Genomic DNA, 26,589 nt, shown 5'->3' on the forward strand with positions numbered 1-26,589 from the left:
TCAGGTGGAGGAGGGACTATCAAAGCTAGAATATGGAACTACTACAATCTATGAATATAAAACTCTTGGAGAGGAAAGGTTTAAGAAGAATGAAATGAAGCATCTCTCAGTGAAATAGAGTCTACATCAGAAAGATGAACATCAGAGTTATTAGGATCCTTAAGGAAGAAGAGAGAAGAGGAGTGGAGAACATACTCAAAGAAATTTTAGTAGAAAACTTTTTATACCTGAGCAGTGTTCAAATATAGAAACCCAGGAGGTGAATACACAACTAAAATTTTGAACCTTAAATGACACACACCAAGAAATTATATAAAACTATCCAAAACCAGAGACAAGGATAAAATATTTCAGGAAATGAAGAAAGTCACATAAAAAAGCAGAATCATCAGCCTTTCCTCATCACAAATCTTAGAGGAAAGAAAGGAGTGGAATGACATATCAAACATATTAAAATATAAGAATTTCCAGCCAAAAATGTTGATAATTATCCTTCAAATAAGAGGAAGAAATAAAGATCTTTGTAAAAATACTGAAAATAAAAGAATTTGCCACTACCAAACCTGCCTTTCAAGAATTATTGAGTTGAATCCAACATGAAAAAAAAAAAGAATTACAACTTTTAATGTGAGATCAGTATTAGAATAGAACCAGGAACACAACAACAACAGTGAAAAGCAGACAGATGAGAAGGGAGAGTAAAATAAAGTGACGTAGTCCAATTTTGGTGAACCAAGGCCAATTTGAAAAGACTCATATATATTGTAAGTTAGATAAAATATACATGATAATTAAAAAAACAAAATATGGTACAAAGACAAATAGGAAACAAATAGGCAAAACCATTTTAGAAAGCCATCTACATAAAATAATAAATAGATCTCAGTATTGCCATGGTGATATTACCTTGGATAAAAGTTATTTCTACCACCTGAGGAAGATGGGTCCTGAAATGGTGCAACTTGGAATGTTCCTATTCATGACCACAGAATGCAGTGTTGGACCTTCAGGAATGCAGAGGTTACATAGGCCCCTATGCTGAATATGGGCACCAAATCAAATCAATGGGGTTTATAGTCAACAATATTTATACACTTTTCCCATATCTAGGAGTTACTCTCTTCCATGATCTAGCTTTCTAGCCATTTTCCCAGCCATGACATTATCTCCTCAGACAATAACCTGGGTCCACCTGCATATCAGAGGTTAGGCTTAGGCAAAAACAAGTAAAGTCATGGGCCCTTTGGAATATACCTAAAATAGACCTACTAGCTATTTCCAAAAGGGAGACTCCAAATCTTTATCTCCATTATTCTGGCTTTTAGTTTCATGATTAGTCAACAACTTGTTCTGCTTTATATGTTGCTTTTTTTTTTTTTTCAGTCACCAGATTCCAGATGCTACCATGGTGCTAACCAGACTGCCCTGGGCTGATGACTCCACCAATGTGTTCTTGAGCCCTGCTTTCCCAGAATTCTGCCCCACTAGGGAAAGAGAGAGACAGGCTGGCAGTATGGATTGGCCTGCCAATGCCCATGTTCAGAGGGGAAGCAACTACAGAAGCCAGACCTTCTACCTTCTGCACCCAATAATGACCTCTCTCTCCAATAGAACTAAAGAATAGGAAAGCTACCAGGGGAGGGGATAGGATACAGAGTTTTGGTGGTGGGAATTGTGTGGAATTTTATCTCTCTTATCCTTCGGTCTTGTCATTGTTTCCATTTTATAACTAAAAACTAAAAAGAAAAGAAAAATGTGACTTCTGAAGTTGAAAAATTAGAACAGAAGGGAAATCACAAAGCAAAACTTTGACTCCACTTGGTGTATTACACCAAAGTAAAATACTATGGAGTGGGGGGAAGGTTCATGTCCTGGAACATAATGGCAGAGGAGGATCTAGAGAGTTTTAGATTGTTATCTGAAAAGCTGAAATATGTTACACATGTACAAATATTGCATTTTACTATTTACTGTAAACCATTAATTTCCCCCAATAAAGGGGGGAAAAGTGACTTCTGATCTTCTAATCTTTCCAAGGGTTTTTTTAAGCACGTATATGAAATCTCTTCCACTTACAACTCTTAGAGTTTTCAATGATTTGGCACTGGACCCTGAATAATACATCTGCCTGTGCAATTTCAATTCCTTTCCCCTTATTTCTTGTAGAAGGCTTTGGGAAAAAAAAAACGGCTTATATATAACCTAATGACAATCAGTTTTTAGCGTATTTCAGACACTGAGATTAAAAACAAAAAAATCCCACCATGAAGAAATCATCAAAAAACCAAACCCATACCAAGCACAAAATACGACCCTTTTCTTTACAAAGTTTTGCAGCTTTCATTCCTCATTTGCCTGTGAGAACCACCAAATGATTTGCTTGTAAGTGTGAAACTCATACAAAGTTCTGTGCAAGTTGAGAATGAGCATGCCTATGGCTTGATGTATTTCATGATGAGAGTAGGAAGAAATGTGATGATAAAAATGACTTCCTTTTCCTGGATAAAATGTATAAAATGGCAGAATCTCAAGAATTTACATTCGTTTAGAATCTGAGATATGTATAGGACAAAAGAATTGAATAAATGAAAGTGATCAAGTTTATTTGGAGAAATGAAGCTGTTGATAAATCAATTTGGCTTTTGGGTGAAGGGTTTGTGTTGGAGAAATAGATGAAAGACTCATCCATATGTAGTAAAAAATGTCATGATTTAAGATCATTTTCTAACAACCCTTTTCAGAATATCCCATACAGGACATCCAAAGACATGGCTAAAGAGTAACAGCAGCTATGTTTTGCTCTCCTCTCTCAACTAGGAGTAGCAAAGATCATCTGAGTATGCAACAAGATAAGATTGGGATCACTCCAGGAATTCACCAAGCCACATGTAAGTGAAAATGTCTGTGGTTCATGAGCAGAAGAATGTAAGGAGAGATTCTGGGGCTAAAGTATATACCTATTTTGGAGTGACTGGTAACAGTTCAGCAGTCTCAGTGTTGAAACAACACCTTGCGTATGAGTTTTATCAACGAAAAGACTGCTGAGGGAAGAAAACTTAAGCCTCACTAATTTACAATTTCTCCACTTCTGTTACCCCTCAGGAACAGGAACAGCAGCTAGGAAGCCCTATACTAACATTGAGGGGCAAAGAGCTGGCTGGATGACTTAGGGGAAAATCTACACTCCTGGTGGTCAAGAGGTGTGGCTATATAGTAGGAGTTTTTTCACATTGTTCTATTGATGCAATAGTTACAAGAGTAAGGAAAGCTTTTGAAAGTAATATCAGAAATGGGGAAACAACAAATGAGACTATGAAAGAAAACACTAATTATCTAGAGGTAATCAGAGAGCTGAAAGCTAAAATAGATGAGCTTGGAGCACAACTAGCTGAACAAGCTTATATAGTATCAGAACAGGGTACCAAAATATTTGAGCTACATAAAACAACAGAGGGAAGAGAGAACAGAAAAAATGAGGCAGAAAACAGAATTGGTAAGATCAAGGATGAATTAGTGAAAATTAAGAAAGAAGTAAGAGAACTCAAAAAGACATTTAAAATACTGAAATCAACAACAGAGACCTATTGTATGACTTCAGGAGGAGTAATATATACAATATTGGCTTAACAAAGGAAAAAAGAGGAGGAGAAGAAAGCATTCTAAAGGACAAATTAGCTTAGAACTTCCCTACTTTAGACAACATAAAAGACATGAAGGTTCATGAAGCCCAGAGGGTCCCAAACAGAATTAAACCAGACTTAAAGACAACAAGACATATCATATTTAGAATGAAAAGGAATAAAGATAAAAAAGGATCCTGAAGGCTGCAAGAGAAAAACAAAGAGTGAGGAAAACTCTTAAGACTAGCAGCAAATTTCTCCACACAAACAGTAAAGGCCAGAAGAAAATGTCAAGATATATATTAAGTGCTCAATAGAAAGGCTTACAACCAAGATTATTGTATCTGACTAGACTGTCATTCAGACTAGATGGAGGCATAAAAACCTTCTCTGACAAGCAACACTTGAAACAATCAACTATCACCAAGCCTTCCCTGCAAGATGTTCTGAAAGGTCTCCTATAAACAATAAGATCACCATAAACATATCATATATTAGAACAACTCTAAAAATATACAATAATGGCATTAAAATATCTTCAATCTATAATATCAATAAACATCAATGCTTCTTTTTTAATTTCTTTATTGGGGAATTAATGTTTTACATTTGACAGTAAATACAATAGTTTGTAGATGCATAACATTTCCCAGTTTTCCATATAAAATTACAACCCCCACTAGGTCCTCTGTCACCCTTCTGTATTCTCCCCACCCACTCACCCCAAAGTCTTTTACTTTGGTGCAATACACCAATTTCAGTTCAGGTTCTACTTGTGTTTTCTTTTCTGATCTTGTTTTTCAACTTCTGCCTGAGAGTGAGATCATCTCGTATTTATCCTTCTGTTTCTGACTTATTTCACTTAACATGAATTTTTCAAGTTCCATCCAAGATTGACTGAAAATAGTGAATCACCATTTTTTATAGCTGATATATATATATATATAACTTGCTCAGCCACTCATCTGTTGCTGGACACCTGGGGTGCTTCCAGGTTTTGGCTATGACAAATTGTGCTTCCAAGAACATATGTGTACACAGATCTTTTTGTATGGGCTGCTTGGGTTACTTAGGATATATCCCCAGGAGAGGAATTGCAGCATCATAGGGTAGGTCCATTTCTAGCATTATGAGAGTTCTCCACAGACGTTGGACCAATTTATATTCCCACCAGCAGTGCAGGAGGGTTCCTTTGACCCCACAACCTCTCCAGCATTTGCTGCTGTTAATTTTCTGATGTATGACATTCTCAAAGGAGTGAAGTGATATCTCATTGTTGTCTTTATTTGCATTTCTCTGACAGTCAAGAGTCTTGGAGTATTTTTTCATGTGTTTCTCAGCCTTTTGGATCTCTTTTATGGTGAGTATTCTGTCCATGTCCTCTCCCCACTTTTGGATGAGGTTATTTGTTTTTTGTTGAGATTTGCAAGTTCTTTATATATTCTGGTTACTAGCTTCTTGTCTGATGTATGGCATGTAAAGATCTCCCATTCTGTGAGAGGTATCTTGCGGTGGGTAGTGGCTTCTGTAGCTGTGCAGAAGCTTTTTAATTTGATGTTGTCCCATAGGTTTATGCTTGCCTTAGTCTTCTTTGTAATTGGATTCATTTCATTGAAGATGTCTTTAAAATTTATGAGGAAAAGAGTTCTGCCAATATTTTCCTCTAAATATCTGATAATTTGTGGTCTAGCATCCAATTCTTTGATCCACTTGAAATTTACTTTTGTATTTGGTGAAATATAGTGGTTCATTTTCATTCTTCTGCATGTTTCAACCCATTTTTTCCAAAACCATTTGTTGAAGAGACTCTGCTTTCCCCGTTTAATAGTCTGGGCACCTTTGACAAAGATTAGATGTCCATAGGTGTGGGTGCTTACTTCTGGGATCTCAATTCTATTCCACTGGTCAATATGTCCATTCAGATTCTAGTACCAAGCAGTTTTTATGACGATGGCTCTATAATACAATTTGAGATGTGGGAGTGTGATGCCTCTGGTTCTATTCTTTCTTCTCAAAAATTTTTTTGGCAATTCTAGGTCTTTCCTGGTTCCAGAAAAAGATTTGTAGCCTTTGTTCTATTCTCCTAAAAATGGGGTTGGGATCTTGATGGCTATAGCACTAAATTTTTATATAGCTCTGGGTAGTATGTTCATTTTGATTATGTTAATTCTTCCAACCCTTGAACATGGAACATCTTTCACTTCTTTCTGTCTTTTTCAATTTCCTTCAGTAATTCATAATTTTCAGTATACAAGTCTTTCACTTCTTTGGTTAGATTTACTCCTAGATATTTTATTGTTTTTGTTGTTATAGAAAAGGGAATTGATTTCTGGATTTCAACTTCTTTTAACTTAGTGTTTGCATAGAGGAATGCCACTGACTTTTGAATGTTAATTTTGTAGCCTGACACTTTATTTTATTGCCTAACGATATTCAACAGATAATTGATGGATTCCTTAGGTTTTTCTATGTACACTATCATGTCATCTGCAAATAAGGAAAGTTTTATTTCTTCTCTTCCAATCTGTATCGCTTTAATTACTTGCTCTTGCCTCATTGCTATGGCAAGAATTTCCTACTCTATATTGAATAGTAATGGTGATAGTGGGCAACCCTGTCTAGTACTTGATCTGAAGGGAAATGCTTCCAGTTTTTCACCATTGAGTATGATGTGGGCTGTAGGTTTTCTATATATAGACTCTATTATCTTGAGGAATTTTCCATCAATTCCCATTTTTTGTAGAGTTTTGATCATAAAGGGATGTTGTATTTTGTCAAAGGCTTTCTCTGCATCTATTGATATGATCATGTGGTGTTTGGTCTTGCATTTATTGATGTGGTGGATCACGTTGATTTATATATGTATAATAAACCAACCTTGCACGCCTAGGATAAACCCCACTTGGTAATGAACAATCTTTTTAATATACTGCTGTATCTGGTTCACTAGAATTTTGTTCAATATCTTAGCATCTATGTTAATCAGAGATATTGGTCTGTAGTTTTCTTTTTTGGTTGTGTCCCTGTCTGCTTTTGGTATCAGAGTGATGTTGTCTTCATAGAAGCTGGCAGGGAGTATTTCAGTTTCTTCAATCTTCTGGAAGACTTTTAAAAGTAGAGGTATTATTTCTCCTTTGAAGGTTTTGTAGAATTCATTTTTAAAACCATCTGGTCCAGGACTTTTAGTTTTGGGAAGATTTTTTATAACTGTTTCAATTTCATTACCTGTCTTGGGCCTGTTCATATTACCTAGTTCCTCTTTATTTAATTTTGGAAATTTATAAGTATCCTGGAAATCATCTATTTCTTCCAAGTTCTCTAGCTTGTTAGCATATAGTTGTTAATAGAAGTCTCGCATGATATGTTGAATTTCTGTGGTGTCTGTTGTGATATCTCCTCTTTCATTTACTATCCAATTAATTTGTGTCTTCTCCCTTTTTTGTTTTGTGAGTCTGGCTAAAGGTTTGTCAATTTTGTTCACTCTTTTGAAGAACCAACATTTACTTTTGTTGATCTTTTGTATGGTTTTCTTATTGTCAACATTATTGATTTCTGCCCTAACTTTAGTGATTTCTGTGCTTCTGGTTGCTTTAGGGTTCCTTTGTTCTTCCTCTTCTAGGTCTTTAAGATGTACAATCAGGCTGTTTATTTGTGTTTGTTTCCTAATGTGTGCTTGTATGTCTATGAACTTCCCTCTCAGTACTGCCTTAGTTGTGTCCCAAATATTTTGATAGCTAGTGTCTTCACTTTTCTTGAACTCTGCCATTCTCTTTTGGCCTGTAGTGTTTGTGTGGAGAAATCTGCTGATAATTTTATGGGTTTTCCTCTGTAGGTGACTCTTTGTTTTTTTCTTGCAGCCATCAGTATCCTTTCTTTATCTTTATTCCTTTCCATTCTAAATATGATGTGTCTTGGTATCTTTAAGTCTGGGTTAATTCTGTTTGGGACCTTCTGGGTTTCTTGAACCTTTATGTCTTTGATGTTGTCTAGATTAGAAAAGTTTTCAGCTATTATGGCCTGAAGAATGCTTTCTTCCTCTCCCTCTCTTTCTTCCTCTGTTAAGCTAATAATTTGTATATTGCTTTTTTTTGAAGTCATCCCATAGTTCTCTGTTTTTGTTTTCAATACCACTTAATCTCTTTTTGAGATCTCTTACTTCTTTTTTAGTTGTCTCTAATTCATCCTCGATCTTGCTAATCCTGTCTTCAGCCTCATTGATTCTATTCTCTCTGCCCTCTACTGTTTTCTGGAGTTCATCTATTTTGTGACCCTGTTCTGATACTGTTTTAGCTTGTTCAGCTAGTTGTATTCTTAACTCAGCTACTTCAGCTTTCAGCTCTCTAATAACCTTGAGATAATAAGTGTTTTCTTCCAGAGTCTCGTTTGTTGTTTCTGCATTTCTGATGACAATTCTTTCAAAGTCTTTACTCATTCCTGTGATTATTTCCTTAACTAGTGTTTGGATGTTGATGTCATTGTTTTGTGGTTCACCCTTTTGGGGGGCTTTTAGCCAGACTCTTGTCCTGGTTTATTTCTCTAATATTTCTTCTTGTTGTTTTAACTACTTTATATATTATGTTATGAGGTCCCTCTCTCAGTAGTTCTCAAATTACTGATCACTCTTGCCTGGATTGTGTTGTGTCTAAGTAAGGTAATTAAAGTGTTCACAGTTGTGGAAGTTAACAGTTGTTTCAATAGTATTTTAATCCCTGATTTTGAGCTCAGTGGCTTAAAAGCCTCTTTTGTTCTTTTTCTTCCCTGTATGCTATGGGAGACTTAGGGCTTTTAAACTATAAATAGGTTTCTTAGCTTAATAACTGACTCCTGACAAAGAGATGAAGCAGGGTGTGGCACATATAATCCAGTGGTTATACAAAGAGACTTTCATAGCCCCACAGGCTATGCCACTGAGGTATAGGTATTCTCCTGTGTTTCCTGGTTAGTTCTCTGTCCCCTGATGTCAGCACAGGGCCTCCCTGTCTCTGTTACAGATTCTGAGGGCAGTAGCAATGGAGACTCAGTGTTGTACTTGGTGAGTCTCAGGGGAGTCCTATCCTCCCTTTAGTCATCACCTTGTTGGTGGAACAGACTGGAGGTGGTGTCTCAACTGATAAACTGCAGGACTGTTACCAGCCACTTAATCTCTTTCTAGGCTCCTCTCTGCCCACCAACCACACGTGTTTGCACTCACTGATGATTTGGTGGGTTCCTGAAGTAGTTCTAGTCTTGTCTTGTTTTGGTCCCAGGTGGTCTCCTTTGGTATTCCTAGTTGATCCGGGAGAAGGGTAGAAAGGAGAGAAACATATCTCCTGCTGTTCATAGCTCTTCCTCCAGAAGTCCATGCCATGCTTCTATGAGCAACTATATGCCACCAAGCTAGAAACCTGGAAGAAATGAATGAGTTCTTCAAACTTCAAAAATTAAACAAAGAGGAACTGAAAATATGAACAGGCCAATCACAGCCAAAGAAACCAAAAAAGTTATCAAAACCTTCCCAAAAATAAAAAGTTCTGTACCAGATGATTTTACATATGAATTCAATAAAACATTTATGTACAAGTTAATACTTCTACTTTTAAAAGTCTCCCAAACTATTAAATACACAGGAATGCTCCCTCCCAGTTTCTATGAAGCCTACATCCCCTGATACCAGAAGTAGACAGGCATACAACAAAAAACCCAACAAATTACAGACAGATATATCTGATGAACATAGTTGCTAAAATATTGAACAACAGTCTAGCCAACTGAATACAGCTGTGTATTAAATAGATTGTTCATTATGACCAAGTGGGTTTTATCCCAGGAATTCAAGGCTGGTTTAATATACATAACTCAATCAACGTGATCCACCACATCAATAAAAGCAAGACCAAAAACCATATGATTATATAAATAGATGCAGAGGAAGGCTTTGACAAAATCCAACACCCCTTTATTATCAAAACACTGCAAAAGCTGAGAATAGATAGAAAATTCCTCAAGATAGTGGAATCCTCTACAGGAAACCTGTAGCCAACATTAGACTCTATGGTGAAAAACTGGAAACATTTTCCCTCAGATCAGGTACTAGACAGGGTTGGAAACTGTTACCATTACTATTCAACATAGTTTTGGAAGTTTTTGCCATAGCAATCAGGCAGGAACAAGGAATTAAAAGGACAAGAAGTCAAAATCTCACTATTTGCAGATGATATCACAGTGTACATAGAAAAACCTAAAGAATACAGCAGAAAGCTTTTAGAAATTATCAGGCAATATAGTAAGGTTTCAGGCTACAAAATTAACATAGAAAAGTCAGTGGTATTCCTCTATGCAAATACTAAGCTAGAAGAGGAATACATTCAGAAACAAATTTATTTTACCGAAGAAACAAAAAGAATAAAATATCTAGGAGTAAATCTTACAAAAGAAGTTCAAGACATATACAGAAAATTATAAGTCACTATTAAAGGAAATAGAAAAGTATACAAAAGAAGTATCTTTTCTAAAGAATTGGAAAGATATCCCATGTTCACGCATCAGAATAATTAACATTAAAATGAATATACTATCCACAGTCATACACTCATTTAATGCAATCTCTATCAAGATCCCACCCAGTTTTTTAGGAGAAAAGAACAAAAGCTACAAATGTTTTTCTGGAACCAGAAAATAGGTAGAATTGCTGAAATTATCTTGAGAATAAAGAACAGAACTGGAGGCATTACAATCCCAGATCTCAAATTGAATTATAGGGCCTTTTTAACCAAAACTGTTTGGTACTGGAACATAAATAGACATACTGACCTGTGGAATAGAACTGAGAGTCCAAAAGTATGCCCCCATTTCTATGGACATCTAATTTTTGGCAAAGGTGCCCAGACTATTAAATGGAGAGTCTCTTCAACAAATGATGTTGGAAAAAATGGGTTGAAACATGTAGAAGAATGAAATTGAACCACTACATTTAACCAAACACAAAGGTAAATTCCAAGTAGATCAAGGACTCGGATGTTAGAAAATAAACTATCAAATTATAAGAGGAAAATATTGGCAGAACTCTTTTCCATGTAAATTTTAGAGGCATCATCAATGATATGAATCTAATTATAAAGAAGACTAAATAAAAAATAAACTAATTATACTACATCAAATTAAAAATCTTCACAGCAAAAGGAACCACCACCCAAAGAGACCTCCTACAGAGTGCAAAAAGACCTTTACTGGCCATACATCAGACAAGAGACTAATAACTCAAAAATATAGAGAACCTACTTACCTCAGATGGCACACTTTCTAACAAAGCCACAGAACCTAGATATAGACCAGGGCCTATGAGAAAGAATATATGTGTACATGTTATCATAAGTTATGGGAAAACATACCGTAAAAAAAAAAAGACAACATAAAGTACTTAATGAAATATCTTTTTTTTAAAAAAAATTATAAAAAGGAAACATTGACAAAACCATAGGATAAGAGGGGTACAGCTTCACACAATTCCCACCACCAGAACTCTGTATCCCATCCCTTCCCCTGATAGCTTTCCTATTTTTTAACCCTCTGGGAGTATGGACCCAAGGTCATTGTGGGACGCAGAAGGTGGAAGGTCTGGCTTCTGTAACTGCTTCCCCAATGAACATGGGCATTGATAGGTTGATCCATACTCCAAGCCTGTCTCTCTCTTTCTGTAGTGGGGAAGGGCTCTGGTGAAGCAGAGCTCCAGGACATATTGGTGGGGTTGTCTGTTCAGGGAAGTCTGGTCGGCATCAGACTAGCATCTGGAACCTGGTGGTTGACAAAAGAGTTAACATACAAAGCCAAACAAATTGTTGACTAATCATGGACCTAAGGGCTGGAATAGTGCAGATGAAGAATTGTGGGGTTTATTTTGTAGATAGATAGTAGGCATATTTTAGTTAAATTCCAAAGGGCTTGTGGCTATACTAGCTTTTTTTTTTTTCCCTTTTCTTTTTGCTCCTGAGCTGAAATCTGATATGCCAGTGGGTCAAAGTTATTGTCTGGGGAGATGAAAAGGATCAGAAAGCTGGATCAGGGAAGAGAGTAGTTTCCTAATATGGGAAAGGGGTATAAATAATATTGACTGTAAACCCCATCATTTTAATGTGATCTGGGACCCATCATTAGCTTAGGAGCCTATGAACCTCTACATCCCTGTAGATCTGAGTTCATATTCTGTGGTCATGAGTAGGAGCATTCCATGCTGCCCCAATATCAGGGCCCATTTTCCTCAGGTATAACATAGAGTATGTTGTCCATCCTCCCTCTGGAGGATGGAACATTCTCTACCATTGTTGATCCAAGTTGAGTGCAAGGTCCTATGTGGGCCTACAAAGGATCTGTTTTGTTGTTCCTGATAGAAATGACTGGTAGCAATGGAGAGAGGGATTTATTCAAGGTCTAGGCCCATCAAGTCTGTTTGGGGATCTTAGGACTCCCCAATTAGTGCCCCAGCTGAAGGAATGGCCTGATAGTGACTAAAGAGTCATTGTTAAAATATACCAGTCTCTTGCCCTTATTCAGCTTTTTCAGTCCTTGTTTTGATATGGCTGGCTTTAGAGTGAGTGAGAGAACTGTAATAGGAAGTAGATGAGAAGGGTATCTAAGTCTAAGTAGACATTATTTTGTTATGAACTTAATACTGACTCACTACATACTATTGTGTATTTTTGCTTTCGGGTGTATATTTTGCCCTAATTTATGGATACATGTAAACATATGCTCTATCTTACAGGATCTGGTCTATATCTCGGTTTTGGGACTTTGTTAGGAAGTGAACCTCCTGGAATGGAATCAGAGAATACCTTGAAAGGAAAGGTCTCACCCAAGTAATTAGGGTGAAGGGTTGGCATTCCATGCCTGATGTCTCTGGATGCAGTCTGAAATGAAGATGAGGTGGTACTCGTTGCATTGATTAAGTTGGGATCAGTGGATGCAATATCATTTGATATGACTTGAGAGAATCATGCAGGAAAGGGAGCCTCACCCCAGAGGTTCCAGGACTGGGGGAAATATAGGTTCTATAGTGGAAGCAGGAGTTTCCTGCTGCCTTAGGGTTTAAGAAGACAATAGCTAGTTATTGTTATAGTCACATTGTTTGGCAATTGGGTTAGCTTCATAAAATATGGTGATGGTATGTATGATACAACAAATCCTAACAAAGGGATTTTTCAAATTTAACCCAATCAAATAACTTTTACTTACACCTAAATACCCTCCTCACATCCTATTTCTTTTTTCTCAATCATTCTAAGCCTAACCCTGTCAGATCAAGTAAGAACTACACAATCTGGATAAGGGCAAGAGATTGGCATACTTCAGTGATAGTTGTGTCTTTGTTATTTCCAAGCCACCCCATCATCTGGGGCCCTAAACAGGGAATCCTAGGATTCCTACATAGATATGATGGGCATAGACCTTTAACAAATCTCTCTCTCCACCATCACTGGCCATTTCCATCAGGAACAGCACCGTGTACCCACGTGTGGGTCTCTCCAGGACTTTGCCCTCAATTTAGAACAATGATAGTAGAAACTGCCCCACTCTCCAAAGGGAGACTGGGTTAACATACTCTGCCACTTGAGAAGATTGGTCCTGTAATGAGTTCAGTCTAGAATGTTCCCAGCTACGACCTAGGAATACAAGCTCAGACCTACAGAAATGCAGAGACTATGCAGGCTCCTGTGCTGAAGATGGGCGCCAGATCAGATCAATGGGCTTAACAGTAAATGGTATTTATATACTTTTTCTACATTTGGGAACTACTCACTTCCCTGATCCATCTTTCTAGTATTATTCTCAACTCTTACATCATCTCCCCAGACAATACCTTTAGCCCACCTGATGTTAGCTATCAGGCTCAGGCAAAAATTAGTGAAGTCATGGGCCCCTTGGAGTATACCTAAAGTAGACTTCCTATCTTTTCCCAAAATGGAGAATCCAAATCTCATCTTCTATATTCTAACATTTAGGTTCCTGATTATTAAGTAATTTATTCTGTCTTATATCTATATTAATGCTTTTCAGCCACCGAGTTTTAGATGCTACCATGACACCAACATGAAATCCTGGGCAGATGACCTTACCAATGAACCCTGGAACCACACCTCCCCAGATCTCTGCCCCACTAGGGAAATACAGAAACAGGCTGGAAGTATGGATTGTTCTGCCAATGCCCATATTCATCATAAAAGTAATTATAGAAGCCAGACCTTCAACCTTCTACACCCCATATAATGACTCTACATCCATACTCCCAGTAGGAAAGCTTCCAATGGAGGGGATGGGATGTAAAACTCTCATGGTGGGAATTATGTGGAATTATACCCTTCTTATTTAATGTACTTGTTGTTCATAATTAAGTCAATAAAAATGTAACATACAGAAAAATGAACACAATCATCTATATATAGTTGAAATAATTATCACAAAGTATAAACGAGTTATGCAACTAGTGTTCCCTAGGACCTGAGGTACAAGTTTTTATGGGGAATGCACAGTTGGAGAGAACCTTTGTTAGTTGTCAGGGTCCTGAGATGAGACACATCCCAGGGTGGAAAGACAGCAAGTACAGTCACCATATAATTGATTCCTAGTTAGGACAGTATCAAACATGTGCTCCCATCAACACAAGCTTCAAGAAGTATTCATTTGTAAAACTTACACAGAAGTAGATGTTCAGACAAAAATAACAGGACAAAATAACACTACACACACAAAGATCAGAATACATTTCTAAGGGATAAAACATCAGGATAAGAGTATTTAAAACTGTCATTATCGAAATGTTATTATGTCAGGTACATTCTTTTGATGCCATAAGATATTGAGTTTATTCCAGTTACCCCATGCACAGTCTTCATACCCTTAGGGCAGCAGCCATACACTGAGATTTGTGGGTGATCACAGTGGCAATATAATCTCTACAGCCTGTGGATAGGAATCTCTGAAATATCCAGACTTTGCCCTGAAGCAGGTTTTTGTGATAAAAGGACAGAGCCTGAAATACAGGCCTCATGGTATATATTGGTCAAAGGGATATACCTTGTAGACAAATAACAAACAAAGCATATATTTTGCAAACATAGATGCATAGGTAACAACCTGTAAGATATCTGACAACAAGTATCAGGAAGTCTAGTATCAGAAATCTTCCTCAACACATCTTGATTACTTGTATTTTTTCAATAATTCTCACACTAATCTATTTTAAAACAATATAGGGCTGGTGAAATAGCTCATTTGGATAGTGTGCTACTTTACCATAGCCTCTACTACACTGAAGGAAGTTTTGATGATGTGGTCTCTACCAGCCTCTCTGCTTTTTTCTAAAAATTAAAAAATTTAAAAACTGAAAAACAAAAATTACATCATCCTTGGAGCTGCTAAGATATTGGAATTTGGAGTCAGATTTGTAGGGTTTAGATTCTTGCCAGTGTTTTTAGTCAAATAATTTAATTTCTCTAAATTCAATACTCTCATGCTTTAATTAAAAGTAATGACTTTAGGATACCCATGAAGATGAACTAAGCTAACATGTGGGGAAAGTGTTTGCATTGTCTCACAAAGGAATAACTCAATAAAACATAAGCTAGTATGATCCTATATTATTTTATTTTTAAATATTTTTATATGAGTTACAGAGTTTCACATGAGAAAGAGAAAAGTCAGATGCTACTCTGGTATAGGGAGCATCAGAGATTGACTGGGAGCCTCTGGTATGCAAGTGCTGTGCTTTCCCAGCATATATATGTGTGTGTGTGTGTGTGTGTGTGTGTGTGTGTGTGTGTGATTGTTATGTAGTTTAAAAACATTTGCAATGTGGTTTTGGTTCACTGTATATAAAAAAAGTCATATCAGTACACAAAGTGTTGCATTCCAAGGCTTATGTGAGTCATACAGTATGTTCATTGATAATTTATCAAATATTTTAAATATAAATTTACAGAATAATTTAATCTTCACCTCCTTTCCAGAAACTATTAACCTAACTTCAAAGATTTATAGATATGAAAGTTGCCAACTAATAGAAATAATAGCAGGGAAAATGATTCTTAACTATAGATGATAAGAGGATGTTGTACCTTAGCACTAAAGAACATTGTCTTTCAGGTAACTGGTGGCCTACCAGATTCACAGTTTGCTAAAATAGGACACTTAAGTTATAAGAAAACCTGTGTTCTGATTTCACCAATACCAGGAATTTTCACCACAAAAAACCACATCTACTTTCCATGATTGGTGGTGTCTTGGTCTTAATTCCATAGACCTCTGAAACTTCCATTCGGTTAAAACCAATTTAAGCTCTCTCTCTCTCTCTCTCTCTCTCTCTTTCTCTCTTTAAACATGATGCCAGGAATGAACTCAGTGCCTCATGTTTATGCATGTACCTCAGAATAGATTTCCCACCTGATTTTTTTTTATTCTTTTCACTTAGTGAGAGAAATGGGAGAGCGAGAGATACCTTAGCACAACCCCATCATACATGGAGCCTACTCAGTACTATCCACAGTGCTCCCTTATGACACCTGTATTAAAACCCAGAACCTCTTCACACTTGTTAAAGTGAGAACTCTTCTAGGTGAACTATTTCCCATGGGCAGATAACCTCACCAATGTGTCCCAGAATCTCACCTCTTTTTGGTCTATACTCCCAGAGAGGGATAAAGGAAGCTTCCAGTGGAAGGGATGAATGGGACAGGGAACTCTGATGTTGAGAAGTGCATGGAATTGTACCCCTGTTATCTTGTAAACTTGTTAATAATTGTTAAATCACTAATAATAATTATTTAAAAAAGAATAGAAGAGCTGGTGAAATAGCTTTCTTGTATAATGTGCTGTTTTGCCATATGTACAACCCATATTTGGGGCTTGGCCCCCATTAAAGGAAACTTTGGTGATGGTCTCTCTCTCTCTTCCTTTCCCTCATCCTCTCCACCTCTGTATTTATTTTTTTAAAGAAAAATATATACATTGAAAATGTTAGTTCTTAGTAGTTTCATATATTTTCTGAAAGCTCTTTTTGGAAGAAAATCTTAGGACGTAATAAAAAATAATAGTTTATGGAATTCTAGAAAAATAAACTTTCCTCCCTTCACAAATTCTAAATTTGAAACTTTGAGAATTGTCAGATGAGCCTTAGTTATCTATAGCTAGATGCAATCTGATTAAAGATTGTGGAAAATTCCAGGTTTCACAGAAAAATAGTTTTGGGGTAATGGTCAGAAAAACAGCTACTCCAGTTGAGAGGATGATGTGATTCTGCAATCTGTAAGGTTATCTTCTTGTGATGGTGGTACATACCAAAATCACTCACAGAACTCAGAAATAAAGAGTCCTCTTTTGGCAAACTTGAAACTTTTACTGTCATAAAAGATTGTTTTCTAATTTTGGAAAACATGATATAGAAAAAACAAGTATACTGTTTATAGAAAAGTTCAGTTACAGTTTTCATGGTAAAGAACAGAGTGTAGGATTATTGTTGGGATAGGAAAGTGGATGGAGGTCAGGTTTGCTTCTCATGAGGGCTTCAAGAGATTACATTACCAGTCTTTATATATTAAGTTGATAGTCAAGAACAGTAAAATAAACACACTTCCAGCAATAGAAGAGTATATATGCTAATAATTCTACAAAATAACCACTTCTCAATTGGTAGGTACCGGCTACTGAAGTCTTATGATACAACTATGCCACTAGAACAGCAGATGAACATTTTACTAAGTGAACTAAGTTAATTCTGGTGATTATTTCTATTCATGCCTGGAAAAAAATGTGATCTTCTTACTCATAAGATGGAAATTAAACTGGGCTAGGTTAAGTGGATGAGAGGACAAGGATTTCAAAGAATTTGATATGAAAACCCCAAGTCAGAGTACTGTGAGGGAGCCGAAGAGTTGAATGCCCTTGGAAATACAGATGAAGGACATTTACTCAGTAAAATATCCTGTTGTTGTATGTTAACACATTGCCAAAAGTCCCCAGACAGAAGCAAATAATGTCTTGCCAAATCTATGTTCTCAGAGAGCCAAATCTCAGGGTGTTGCCCAATAAGTCTCTTGATTTGTCTAAACATGGCAACAGTTCCTGGGAAAGACTGAAGGCAACATTACTTAGCCGTTTGAACTGAGCATACTAAATACAATGTTAGCTATCACAGTAGTGTACTAAATTTGCAAAGCCAAGACATGTCACCTGACAGAGGCTGTCCATAGCTTATGGTTTCTTTAGGACATAGGAATGCACTCTTCTTTGGTTTGGACATAGAGGGGTAGTCTGCGTGTTTACAGTCTGTAACACATGTTCTTTTGACAAGGAAAGCATATGTAAGTTTCAGTTATATCCTAAGAGATTCTGGTGTTAGAAGTCAGAGAAGGAAGCTGATAGGAACAGAAAATAAGAATAGAGGAAGTCTTTTCCAAGTTCATCTCAATGTTGGGAAAGTCATTCCTGTATCCATTATAAAAGATGACATAGTGTACCTTTTTTGTGACAAAGTAAGAAAAATGGTTGAGTAACGGAGATGGTTACACATGAGCCTGAAATTACTGCTAGGCATTCTAGGCTTAGATAGTAAGAGAAATGCTACTCCATTTCACCACATTTAAACACTGAGCTCTGAGACCTAAGCTTAGAAGAAGCTGAGCATAAGCACAGCTGAATTAAAGGAGCGTTCATTCTCTGCATGATACTTTCCTTGTGGAGCTGTCATCAGGTCTGGTTTTCATTTAACTGCCCACTTCCATTACAGCATATTAGACATAAAACAATACAGATAAAATCCAATGTTGAGGGGATCCAAGTGACTGGAATTGTCAGCTTGGTGTTCTGCATTTTGAGCCAAAGTCTTCGGTAGCTATAACATAGTTTGCAAAAGTAAGGGCCTGCTGACTAAATTTAATGGCGGAAAATCTACCAAGAGCAATGGATTTGTGGTGCAGGCACTGAACCCCAGTGATAACTCTGGAGGCGAAAAAATAAAATGTGTTTCATTGTTTCTTGTTTGGCAGTCTTATGGTCCTGAAATGAGTGCAGGATAGAATGTTCCTAGCTACAACCGTGGAAAGAATCCTCAGACCAACATATATGTAGAGGTTACATAGGTTCCTGTGCTAAATATGAATAGACACGAGCCCTAGTTCAGTCAGGTGGGGTTTGCAGTTAATGGTATTGTTATATTTTTGCCATATTTGGGAGCTACTTTTTGCCCTGATCCAGCTTTCTAGTCCAATTCCCAACTGACACTGTCTTCCCAGCCAATACTTTTAGCCCACCTTCATGTTATTTGTGACACTCAGGCAAAAATTAGTAAAGTTGCGGGGCCCTTAGAATATATCCAAAATAGAGAATGGGAAAGCTATCAGGAGAAGGGAGGGGGTATGGAGATCAGGTGGTGGGAATTGTGTGGAACTGTACCCCTCTTATCCTATGGTTTCGTTAATGTCTCCTTTCTTAAATAAATAAAAAAGAATATATCTAAAATAGACTTCCTAGCATTTTCCAACATAAAGACCCCCAATATCATATGCTATATTCTTACCTTTAGGTTCCTAATTATTAAACATTTTGTCCTGCTTTATATCTTAATTCTTTTCAGCCACCAATTTGCAGATACTGTCAAGACTCCAACCAGACTTCCTTGGACACTCAAGCTCAGCAATGTAAGCTGGAACCGAATGTCACCAGATCTCTACCCCATTAGGGAAAGATAGAAACAATCTGGGGGTATGGACTGACCTGTCAATGCTAATTTCCAGCAGAGAACCATTTACAGAAGCCAGACATCCCACCTTTCACACCTGATAAAAATCTTTGGTCCATACTGCAAGAGGGATAAGGATTCCCTACCAATGGAGGGGAGTTTATATGAAACTCTAGTGGTGGGAGTTGTGCAGAATTGTACACCTCTTATCCCATAATCTTGTCAATCATTACTAAATCACTAATAAAATTTTAAAAAAGAAAGAAATGTCTCCTGAGTTTCCTTGAATAATATTGGAATGTCAGATTATACTCCATACTTAATTATAGGGATACATGACAATCATCTGAAGTGTGGTCTGGTTTGGAGAAGTCACTACTTTATTCTGGTCATAGGTTATCAATCCCATCTTCATATTGCCCTGTCAGGAACATCTTCACATCAAGATAAATGCTATTTACCTGGAGCTTACAACATTTTCCCAGGGAAGGTAAATAGATATGAGATGTTGTGTTAGCTTTATTTATCCTCAGTGATCCTGGGAATGTACAGACATCAGAGGGAGGCCTCTGTGTTATTGTAGTCTGGCTGAACTTAAATATATCCTCAAAGTACAAGTATATTGCTGATGGTTTAGTTATGTAGAGTTGGACATTTCCCAACCTTTGATTTATGTCTGGATTCAATACAGTTCACATTAATTCTTCCTTATTGTCTTTTTAAAAATGTATTTATTTATAAAATAGAAAAACTGACAATACCATATGATAAGAGGGATATAATTCATATCACATCCCCTACCCTGATAGCTTTCCTATTCTTTAACCCCATGGGAAGATGGACCCAGGGTCATTATGGGGTGCAGAAGGTGGAAGGTCTGGCTTCTGTAATTTCTTCCCCACTGAAGATGGGCATTTACAGGTAGATCCATACTCCCAGCCTGTCTCTCTTTCCTTGTGGGGCAGGGCTCTGAGGATGCTGAGCTCCAGGACACATTGATGGGATCATTTGTCTAGGGAAGTTCAATTTGGCATCATGGTAGCAACTAGAACCTGGTGGCTAAAAATGAATTCACATATAAAGCCATACAAATCGTTGATTAATCATGAATCTAAATATTGGAATATTGCAGATAAAGATTTGGGGTCTCCATTTTGGAAATAGCTAGTAGGTCTATTTTAGGTATATTTCAAAGGGCCTATGGCTTTATCATTTTTAGCCTGAGCCTGACATATGATATGCAGGTAAGCCTAGGTTATTGTCTGGGGAGATGATACAATGGCTGGAAAAATGGATAGAAACCTGGATCAGGGAAAAGAGTAGCTCCCAGATATGGGAAAACATCAAAGACATAAAGGTTTAAGAAGCCCAGAGGGTCCCAAACAGAATTAACCCAGACTTAAAGGCACCAAGACACATCATATTTAGAATGGAAAAGAATAAGGATAAAGAAAGGATCCTGAAGGCTGCAAAAAAAAAAAAAAAAAAAGAGTCACCTACAGAGGAAAATCCATAAGATTAGCAGTAGACTTCTCCACAAAAACAGTACAGGCCAGAAGAGAAGGGTAAGATATCTACCAAATGCTCAATGAGAAAGGCTTTCAAAAAGACTGTTGTATCCTGATAGACTGTCATTCAGACTAAATGGAGGCATAGAAACCTTGGCAGACAAGCAACAGTTGAAAGAATCAACTATCACAAAGCCTGGCCTGAAAGAAGTTCTGAAAGTTCTCCGATAAACAGTCAAACCACCATAAATAAGACATATGATAGAACACTCTAAAACTCTACAAGAATGGCATTAAAATATCTTTAATCTTTGATATCAATAAATGTCAATGGCCTGAATTCACCTACTAAAAGGCACAGAAGAAACCCACCTAACTCAACAAGAGAAACACAGACTCAAAATGAAAGGATGGCATGCTATAATACACGTCAGTGGTCCACAAAAAAGGGCAGGAACAGCTAGACTCTCAGATCTGACACAATTGAATTTAAAATAAATAAAATTAAAAAGATACTGATGGACATTACTTAATGCTCAGAGGATCAGCCAATCAAGAGCAATTAACAATTATTAATATCTATGTACCCAATGAGAATCCATCTAAATATATCAAATGTCTACTGCAAGAGCTACAGCAATATATTAACAGCAACACAGTCATAGTAGAGGACTTCAATACCCCACTCTCTCAACTTGACACATCATCCAGACAGAAATTCAATAAGAGATTGGGTGGTGGGAATTGTGTGGAGTTGTACCCCTCCTACCTTATGTTTTTGTTCATTAATCCTTTCTTAAATAAAAAATTTAATTTAAAAAAAAGGAAGCTAAATGAGGAGATAGATAAACTAGAACTATTGGACATTTTCAGAATCATTCACCTCAAGAAACTGGAATACACATTCTACTCAAGTCCACAAAGGTCATTCTCAAGGATAGGCCATATGTTAAGCCACAGACAGCATCATCAAATTCAAAAGCATTGAAGTCATCCCAAACATCTTCTCAGATCACAGTGGAATTAAACTAACACTTAACAATCAACAAAAGATTAGTAATAGTCCCCAAAATGTGGAAGCTCAACAGTACATTCTTTAACAACTACTGGTTTAAAGAGAAAATAAAGGAAGAAATCAAAATGTTTTGAGAGTTCAAGGAAAATGAATACACTAGCTATCAAAATATTTGGGACACAGCTAAGGCAGTACTGAGAGGGAAGTTCATAAACATAAAAGCACACATTAGGAAACAAGAAAAAGAAAAAATAAATAGCCTGATTGTACATCTTAAAAACCTAGAAGAGGAAGAACAAAGGAACCCTAAAGCAACCAGGAGCACAGAAATCACTAAAGTTAGGGCAGAAATTAATAATGTTGACAATAAGAAAACCATACAAAAGATCAACAAAAGTAAATGTGGATTCTTTAACAGAGTGAACAAAATCAACAAACCTTTAGCCAGACTCACAAAACAAAAAAGGGAGAAGACCCCCAAAAATCGGATACTAAATGGAAGAGGACATATCACAACAGACACCACAGAAATTCAACATATCATATGAGACTTCTATGAACAACTATATGCTAACAAGCTAGAGAACTTGGAAGAAATACATGATTTCATGGATACTTATAAATTTTCAAAATTAAATAAAAGTCTTCCAGAAGATTGAAGACACTGGAATACTCCCTTCCAGCTTCTATGAAGCCATCATCACGTTTTCTTTTAAATTATTATTCCCAAACTGCACCCCCACCCCCTTCCCCCCATAACCAGTCCCTGGAGACCAGAGTTCTGCTCCTAGCAGGCTCCCCTGCTCAGGAGGCTTAAGGCAATCTGGGACAGGGTTTTTTTACCCTGCTCTATTTTATTATTAATATTATATAAAGGCATATATTTCCCCCCCTCCTTTAGGTTGACCAGAATTAACTCTTAGGGTATCTTTCATTGCTAGAGTAGTAAACATCTTATCTATTGTGAGAGGAACTTGTCTCATTACTCCTACCTCCCTTCTTCCTACACTGAGCTAATTAAAAAAAATAATAAAAATTAAATAAAAAACAAAGTAATCAATTAAAAAAACGTTCCTTTCACTGCTCTTTAATTAAAGCTCTTTTTCTTATCTTTTCTCTTTTCTCTCTATTGTTTCTCTCTTATTTTTTTTTTTATCTTGTCATACATTTCTTCCTTCCTTCTTCTTTGTCTTTCTGAATTTGTGAATTATTTTGGGGAAGAAATCTGACTCAGAGTGGACTCTCTATGTGTGTATCTCTGCTCTATTTCCCTTTCTCTTCTTGCTACCCCTAGAATATACAGTGGATAGTAGATTTGCATAATTGTCTATTCTTGCTATCCCTTCTTTCCTTTCTCTTTCTTCTTCACGTGGACTTGGTTGCTATTTTTCACGGACTGGAGACATTGTTTGGCTAACTGGTAGTGATTAAACTGCTTCAATACTTGCTTCAGTTGCTATTGTAATTACTAAGATTGGAGATTGCATTTGTCATAAAGGTATTTAGTACAGTGTTGCTTGTACTCAAAACACAACAACTAAGGAAGAACAGAACATAATAATAAGAAACACATAAATTAAAAAAATGGGTAGATCAAAAATAAATAAAACTGCTACTCCAATTAATGAAGACAAGAGCCCAGAAAACTACAAATCAGCCAGAAGTAACCATAGATAAGAAAAGTATGCAAGCAATAATGAGCTTATTAATCACAGAAATGAAAACAACATTGGAGGAAAGGAATGGCAGTATTAGGGAAACAGCAGTTGAGACCCCCCAAGGAAAATTCTGATTATCTTGAGGCAATTAGAGAACTAAAAGCTGAAATAGCTGAACTGAAGAAAGAAGCTGAGGGAAGGGACAGCAGACTAACAGAAGAAGACAACAGAATTAGTCAGACAGGATGACTTAGAGAAAACAAAGAAAGAGGTGAAAGAGCTCAAAAAGAGATTGAGAGACACTGAAAACAATAACAAAGACATATGGGATGATCTCAAAAGAAGTAACATTCATATAATTGGCCTGCCAGAGGAAGAAAGAGAGAAAGAGGAAGCAAACATTATAGAGGAAATAATAGAAGAAAACTTCCCATACCTGAATAACAGAGAGGACATCAAGATTCAAGAGGCCCAGAGATATCCAAACAGAATCAACCCAGACCTGAAGATACCAAGACACATCATAGTCACAATGAAAAGGAGTAAGGATAAAGAAAGGATCCTAAAGGCTGCAAGAGAGAAACAAAAAGTCACATAGAGGGGAAAACCCATAAGATTATCTGCAGACTTCTCCACTCAAACTCTAAAATCCAGAAGAGAATGGGAAGATATCTATCGAGCCCTAAATGAAAAAGGGTTTCAACCAAGGATAATATATCCCACTTGACTTTCATTCAAACTAGATGGAGGGATCAAAACATTCTTAGACAAACAACAGATAAAGGAGGCAACCATCACCAAACCAGACCTGAAAGAGGCTCTAAAAGACCTCTTATAAACAAGAACATCACTATAATACTGGCAATACATCAGAGCAAAGAAACAAAATTTTTTTTGAACAATGGCACTACAATACATTAAATCCATAATATCAATAAATGTCAATGGCTTAAACTCACCCATCAAAAGGCACAGAGTGGGGGGATGGATCAGAAAACATAACCCAACCATATGCTGCTTGCAAGAATCCCATCTGTCACAACAAGATAAACACAGACTTAAAGTGAAAGGATGGAAAACTATCATACAGGCTAATGGACCACAAAAAAGGGCAGGAACAGCCATTCTCATCTCAGACACAATAGATTTTAAATTAAATAAAGTAATAAAAGATAGGCAAGGATATTACATAATTATTAGAGGATCAATCAGCCAAGAAGACTTAACAATTATTAACATCTATGCACCCAATGAGGGACCATCTAAATACATCAAGCACTTACTGAAAGAATTTCAAATATACATTAATAGTAATACAATAATAGTGGGAGACTTCAATACCACACTCTCACACTTAGACAGATCAACAAAGCAGAGAATCAACAAAGATACAAGAGAATTGAATAGAGATTGACAGACTATACCTCCTGGACATTTTCAGAGTCCTTCACCCCAAAAAACTGGAATACACGTTCTTTTCAAATCCACATAACACATACTCAAGGAAAGATCACATGTTAGGCCACAAAGACAGCATCAATAAATTCAACAGCATCAAAATCAGCCTAAGTATCTTCTCAGACCACAGTGGAGTAAAACTAACATTTAACAACAAACAGAAAATTATTAAAAGTCACAGAATTTGGAAACAAAACAACATACCTCCTTAGAACCACTCGGTCAGAGAGTCACTCAAGCAGGAAATTCAAATGTTCCTGGAAACAAATGAAAATGAAGACACAACCTATCAAAGTATTTGGGACACAGCTAAAGCAGTACTGAGAGGGAAACTTATAGCCACACAATCACATATTAAACACTAAGAAAAAGCTCAAATGAACGACCATACTGTACACCTCAAGGATTTAGAGGAAGAGGAACAAAGGAACCCTAAGGCAACCAAAAGGACAGATATCACTAAAATTAGAGCAGAAGTAAACAACATCGAAAATAAGAGAACCATACAGAAGATCAAGGAAGCCAAATGTTGGTTCTTTGAAAAATTAAAAAAAAAAGTGACAAACCCCTAGCCAGAATCACCAAACAAAAAAGAGAGAAGACTCAAATTAATAGAATTGTAAACGATGGAGGAGACATCACAACTGACACCACAGAAAACCAGAGAATCCTGCGAAACTTCTATAAAGAACTATACACCACCGAGCTAGAGAATCTGGAAGAAATGGAACAATTCCTAGAAACATATGCCCTTCCAAAACTGAACCAAGAAGAACTAAAAAACCTAAATCATGGACAAAGAAATTGAAACCATTATTAAGAATCTCCCCAACAACAAAAGACCTGGACCAGACAGCTTCACAAATGAATTCTACAAAACTTTCAGGAAACAGTTAGTACCCATACTTCTTAAGCTTTAACATAAAAATGAAAAAACAGGAATATTCCCTTCCACATTGTATGAAGCTAACATCACCCTGATACCAAAATCAGATAGGGGCACAACAAAAAAGGAAAACTACAGACCTATATCTCTGATGAACATAGACGCCAAAATATTAAACAAGATCTTGGCCAACCGGATACAGCAGCATATCAAAAATATTGTTCATCACAACCAAGTGGGATTCATCCCAGGAATGCAAGGCTGGTTCAACATCCGTAAGTCAATCAATGTCATTCACCACATCAATAAAAGCAAAGCCAAAAACCACATGATTATCTAAATAGATGCAGAGAAAGCCTTTGACAAAATCCAACAACCATTCATGCTCAAAACTTTACAAAAAATGGGAATAGATGGGAAATTCCTCAAGATAGTGGAGTCTATATATAGCAAACATACAGCCAACATCATACTCAATGGACAGAAGCTGAAAGCATTCCCCCTCAGAACAGGGACTAGACAGGGCTGTCCACTGTCACCATTACTCTTCAACATAGTATTGGAAGTTCTTGCCATAGCAATCAGGCAAGAGAAAGAAATCAAAGGAATATATATTGGAAGGGAAGAAGTCAAGCTTTCACTATTTGCAGATGATATGATAGTATACATAGAAAAACCTAAAGAATCCAGCAGAAAACTACTGGAAGTTATTAGGCAATATAACAAGGTATCAGGCTACAA

The sequence above is a fragment of the Erinaceus europaeus genome, chromosome 16 (assembly GCF_950295315.1).
Source record: "Erinaceus europaeus chromosome 16, mEriEur2.1, whole genome shotgun sequence".
Taxonomy (NCBI): Eukaryota; Metazoa; Chordata; class Mammalia; order Eulipotyphla; family Erinaceidae; genus Erinaceus; species Erinaceus europaeus.